The sequence below is a fragment of the Hyla sarda genome, chromosome 1, assembly GCF_029499605.1.
Source record: "Hyla sarda isolate aHylSar1 chromosome 1, aHylSar1.hap1, whole genome shotgun sequence".
NCBI lineage: Eukaryota > Metazoa > Chordata > Amphibia > Anura > Hylidae > Hyla > Hyla sarda.
In genome coordinates, this window is record NC_079189.1 from 518,659,397 (window position 1) to 518,665,396 (window position 6,000).

At 41.5% G+C, this 6,000-nt stretch overlaps 1 long non-coding RNA gene across 1 annotated transcript in view; it reads left to right on the forward strand.

Moving 5' to 3' along the window:
• The window catches only part of LOC130290639 (uncharacterized), a 70,220-nt gene extending 64,841 nt beyond the window's left edge, over window positions 1-5,379 (forward strand). Inside the window, exons 2-3 of the long non-coding RNA XR_008847648.1 lie at window positions 4,784-4,846; window positions 5,138-5,379. This is a non-coding gene — a long non-coding RNA (uncharacterized LOC130290639). The remainder of the gene's footprint in view (window positions 1-4,783; window positions 4,847-5,137) is intronic.
• Window positions 5,380-6,000: the final 621 nt, after the last annotated feature.

Below are 6,000 nucleotides of genomic sequence, written 5' to 3' on the forward strand. Positions count from 1 at the left end.
ATATGAGATAGATAGAGAGAGATAGATAGATAGATAGATAGATGTTTTCCATTTTAACCCACTCCCAGTTTTGGTTCCAAAAACTGTATCATAATTTAAAGATTTTTGTTATTTTTGCCTCAAAATGACACTGTGTATGTAACCATTCTTAAACAGAGTTTTTCAAGGTGTGTTGAGAGGAACGTAGAAACTAAAGCCAGTACGAGCTATGGTGAGAATTACATATGTTACATTTAGTTGATGAATCACCCCCATGGATTGCTTGGAATGACAATGCTGTACTATTAATATCCACTAAGGGCACATTAGAAATATTCTGTCACTTGCCAGCACCCACACTGATGACAATCACTATTTCTGCCAAAAAGATACATTTCAGCATGTTGTCCCTTGCTTTACAAACTATAAAAAAGTTTTAAAAAAAAGAGAAAACAAAAAAAGAAGTATGCAATAAAATATCTTTACATTAGGGAAACATTTATAGTCATGGATATTAACACTTATAGCATGGTATCTTGTGTCTGAAGTGAGAAAAAAATAACAACAAAGTGATAAATTATAGAAAATGTGTTTGTATTCAGACAACAATTCAATAGCGTTGTTACAAATATTTTCTTTTTCAGGTTTACATAAAAAAGATAAGGGGCGCATGTGCTGGGACCTGTGTGTCACTCACACAGGGGTCCCAGCGCTGGTGTACAGGGGGGATAGGCGTAACGGCTGCAGGGTATAACAAACCCCTGGCCACGCCGATCCAACCATCAGTGGCTGCAAATAAAAGCATTTTTGGGATAGTAAAAGCTGGAATAACCAAGGTAAAAGTAAGGCTGGAGACAAATTCTATACACCATACACAGACTTTGGTTAGGTTGTATGCCCCAAACCTCATGACAGTTGCGCTTTAAAATCATCCCTCAGCCTTAGGGCACTCTTACCAACTCTATGTCATGGCATAGCAGTAAGGACTGTGCTGTCTAGGCAACTAATGGAGGAAGTGACTGTGTGTACTACTGACATGAAATGGAGAGAATGAAAAATAGCTGTGCACCATGGAGGGGGCTCTCATGAGCTCAAAATAGTAGTGACAGCACAAAAAAATTTAAGTTAATCTAACAAAACCAGGCAAGTATTTAAAAATCTTTTGAAACAACAGGTAAACGTTAATTAAATTACAGTTTGCTAAAGTAACAAATTACATTATACCCAAGCGATGTCTCTCCAATCCTCCATTCTGCCCAGGAGTGGACTGACCAGCTGGTCCATTCGGCCATCGTCCGAAGGCCCAGCCAGGAAAAGGGTCCGCTGTCCGCTGCCTGTCACATTAAATAAAAAAAAAATTTAAATTGCCCGCGACACCTGGGCCCGGAATACAAGGAAACCGAGAATGGTGTCACTGGCTGCTGGTTGCTGTTTTGTATCTCCCACACAGCCACGGCAGTCCTGTAAGAGAACCGCAGTGGCTGCCTAGGAGAGGCATTTTGATCACGCCCCACGGTGACGGGACCTCACGTCTAAGTGCAGCAGCACCACGCCGGAGTTTACTGTGCCACCGATCAGTACGCCCACCGCCCTGCTCTCTCTCTCTCTTGCCCTGCTCTCTCTGCAGTCACTGCCGGCTTTCCTCAATGTACAGGGCCCTGCTTGTCCTCAGTGCACAGAGCCCTGCTTGTCCTCAGGTACAGAACCCTGCTTGTCCTCAGTGCACAGAGCCCTGCTTGTCCTCAGTGTACAGAGCTCTGCTTGTCCTCAGTGTACAGAGCTCTGCTTGTCCTCAGTGTACGGAGCCCCGCTTGTCCTCAGTGTACAAAGCCCTGCTCGTCCTCAGTGTACAGAGCCCCGCTTGTCCTCAGTGCGACCTCAGTGCACAGAGCCCTGCTTGTCGTCAGGTACAGAACCCTGCTTGTCCTCATAGTACAGAGCCCTGCTTGTCCTCAGTGTACAGAGCCCCGCTTGTCCTCAGTGCGTCCTCAGTGCACAGAGCCCTGCTTGTCGTCAGGTACAGAACCCTGCTTGTCCTCAGTGTACAGAGCCCCGCTTGTCTTCAGTGTACAGAGCCCTCCCGAAGAAGTGCCCTGATATCTCTGCCGGCCTTCTCAGTCAACAGCTGCATGGACCCAAAGCAGACTAGCCTGGCCAGGTGGGTGGCTTATGAATTGTATAGTTGTATGTATCTTCTACCTGCCTTTAACCGTTCACTACATGATGGCACAGTCTGATATGTGTTAGGCTGGGTTCACACTACGATTTTCTATACAGTTTTTTTTATCAGGTTTTTGATAAAAAACTGATTCCTCAAAACCTGACTAAACTGTATCAAAACATGTGTACAAAGTTTTATCTGTATACGGTTGAAAACCGTATACGGTTTGAAAAATGATGTCCGGTTGCATCCGTTTTTTAAGAAAAAAAAGTATATGTTTTGAACTTTTCACTCCATTATGAATAAAGTTTCCCTTGGTTGAAATTCCAAGAAAAAAAACTGTGCAAAGTCAAAAACCGTATGGTAAAATCTGGATGGAACCGTACGCACATACAGGTCTGTACGGTTCCCATTGACTCCGATGTTAAAAAAAAAAGTATACGGGTCAATACGGTTTTTCACCTGGACAAAATACGTGGTAGGCCACGGTTGTCTGTGCAGAAAAAAAAAAGTTAAAAACCGTGTGGTGTGAAAAACGAAGACAACCGTATACATTATGGTGCATACGTTTTTGAATGGAAAGTCTATGGCCAAGGTTTTCTGTATGTTTGCATACGGGTTTTTTTTTTTTTTTTTTACGTATCCAAAAACTGTATAGAAAATTGTAGTGTGAACCCAGCCTTATATGGGAAATATAACTTATATCTCTGACTATACCATCATGTAGGCAGCGTTGAAAGGCACGTGGAAGATGGAGTAGGCTTCTCAGCAGCACAGAGTATTTCTGGTAGGAACTGTAGTGAAGCAGACAGTCTATCTCACTAAAGATCCCTCCAGAAATACTCTGTGCTGCTGTGCTATTTCTTTCATAAATCTAAGACGCCTCAGCCTCACCCAAACAGGAGGCAAAAAAGGTAAAGTGTGTGGCTTATAAATGGACCACTTGCTATTTTTTCCTGCCTTTCAACGCTCACTATATGATGGCAGAGTCAGAGACATGAGTTATATATCTGACTGTGCCATCATGTAGTGAGCGGTGAAAGGCAGGTACTTTGGTGGTAAACTTTTTTTTCTTTCTTTTTTTTAGATCAACTGATGCTAGAAAGTTAAACAGATTTGTAAATTACTTCTATTAAAAAATCTTAATCCTTCCAGTACTTATTAGCGGCTGTATACCACAGAGGAAATTCTTTTATTTTTGGATTTCTCTTCTCTCACAGCCACGGTGCTCTCTGCTGACACCTCTGTCTATGTCAGGAACTGTCCAAAAGCAGGATAAATTCCCCATAGCAAACATATGTTGCTCTGGACGTTTCCTAAAAAGTCAGCAGAGGGCACTGTGGTCGTGACAAAAAAGAAATCCAAAAAGAAAAGAATTTCCTCTGTAGTATGCAGCCGCTTATAAGTACTGGAAGGATTAAGATTTTTTTAATAGAAGTAATTAACAAATCTGTTTAACTTTCTGGCACCAGTTGATTTAAAAAAAAATGTTTTCCACCGGATTAACGCTTTAAGGTGAGTGAAGGCTGGAGCCCAGTTGGACTGGGTATTACAGACAGAGTTCCGAAGTTTGCACAAAAAGGAGGAGGATAGTTCAGTGTTTTTAAGCATTTGGTGTAGTTAAGGTGATTGGCACTGCTATCCCTCAAAGTACACCATAGCCTCAAGCGCACTGCACCCCCTATTCTATGGCAAATATTCATGTACATACTGGGCGGGAATGTGGGTGGTGCAGAGGTGGGGCCAGGGGTTATGTCTTGCTGGGGGGCCCTTGCTTTATTTGGTCGGGGGCCCTGAGTGGTGTCAGTCCGCCCCTGATACTGCCTCTGTTTATGTCGCTGACTTAAGTGCTTTCCTTGCATTCCTGATGTTTGTGGCCTAAACATATATCTTATCAATATATACAATGGGATTGTGGCTATGGCCAGCTACAATTAATGAGCTTAGCATATGCCTTTGAATTTCTTGAAGTTCTTTGGTGATCAGAAGCACATCATAGCTTTTTAGTTCTAGCAGGAGAGGCTTAGGAAGTGTCCCTGATGTGTTAAATGTTTTACAAGACCTAATATATGTTTTCAGGTAAGTGATTACTTAAAAAGATCCATACATCTTAAAATAGATTTCTAGAAGGATCACTTAAGTTTAACCCTATCAGCACCAGAGTCAAACCTTTAGCACTGATATTATTGGCTAAGCCTACACTTGTCTGCTATCCTGGTATACTAAACTTCACCTAACTCCGGGGAAAAGTACTTTCTGTCCAGGTTCCTTCCACCTTAAGAGTTAACTGCACAATACTTTTCTGTGTTGTATAAAACTAAATACATGGTTCTCCTGGTATATTTTCCCTACGTGTTGCCCTGTTCATCAAGACTTTGGGTGGTTGTGTTATGTTTCAGAAAGTGAACTGATGGATTGCTTGAGAACAAACACATAATTTTATGAAGTATGATGAAAACATAAGGGTTTTGTTATGATGATTCGAACAATACAGAACCTGTTCCCACACTGCAGTCCTGTGAAAAGAAATTCCTGTATAATTATTAAATAATAACACTTACTTATTCAATACTCTGCTTCAAAATCTCGTATAAGAAAGGCTCACAGTAAGAGAGGTACTTATGTTGTTTCCTTGGATACTAGATGATGCCAATCAGGACTGTGTTTTTATCTGAAAGTGGTCCCCCTGCTGAGAAACAAGGCACGGTGAGTAGCTGTTTATACATAGCAAGTAAATAAATAGGAACTTTGTTTATTTTACAAAGGGTCCGTGACCCAGATTAGTTTATGCAACCCCTTCAGAGACTTTGTAATAAGTAGAAGAAAGCAATTCTGGTCAATTTATTTAGAAATGTCACACAATCAACTAAGTAAATGTAATTCTATTTGTCCCCAATTACGCCATGTTAATGTGGTTATGGGCACATTCACAATTCATTTTATCCCTTATAATCATATTGTTGCTAAGCACCCTCCTCTGTCTCTTTCTACCAAAAGGGGTCTTCCACTTCATCTTTACAATATTTTATGGAAGGGGAACATTAATTATCGATGCTCTTAATTCAATACCGATGAACACCACAAGACCTGCAGGATTGGAGGAGCAGGTTCCAGATCTCTTTCGAGAAGCTTTTTCTCTACTTATTTACGTATTTATTCAATTCCTGAAGGGCTCGCGGTACTTCTACGTACACAACAACCTCTCAACACTCAACCTCTCAACACTAGACCACTTCTTATTTTGGCAACATGATTAATAACTCCTTTCTGAGATGTCTTGCATTCTTTTCATTTACTTCAAATACTACCTAACAAAAGGGTTAACTCTAGTATCAGTTGAGATATTTGTATCTAGTCCTGGAGCAATGAACATAGAACAGATATGAGTTCCCAGTCAGATTTAGGAATGAAAACTTTTAGGGTAGTTTCACACATCGCAAGAAGACTGTAGAGTGATCCAGGGAAGCTTGTGCTATAAAATTAACATTTATTTGATAGCAGACATGAAGACCATACACCACTAAAACCAGTTTGGCCGGGTTCCCCCTTGAGAAGCTCTGGATGGAAAACTTCTGTCTGGAGCATCTGAGTGCGTTTAACTTTGACTGTTCGCCATTCATCCGGCACAGAGCGGAGTGCGCAGGATGACTGAGGTGCTGTGGCAGAGATCGCAGGAGTCCCCAGCAGCCGGACCTCCATGATCAGACATGTTATCCCCTATCCTTCCTTGCTCCGTCCTATTCTGACTTGGGCCCAAAAAACTGCTGTGGAGTTTTTCTTAAAGGGGTACTCCCATGGAAAACATTTTTTTTTAATCAACTGGTGCCCGAAAGTTAAACAGATTTATATATTACTTCAAT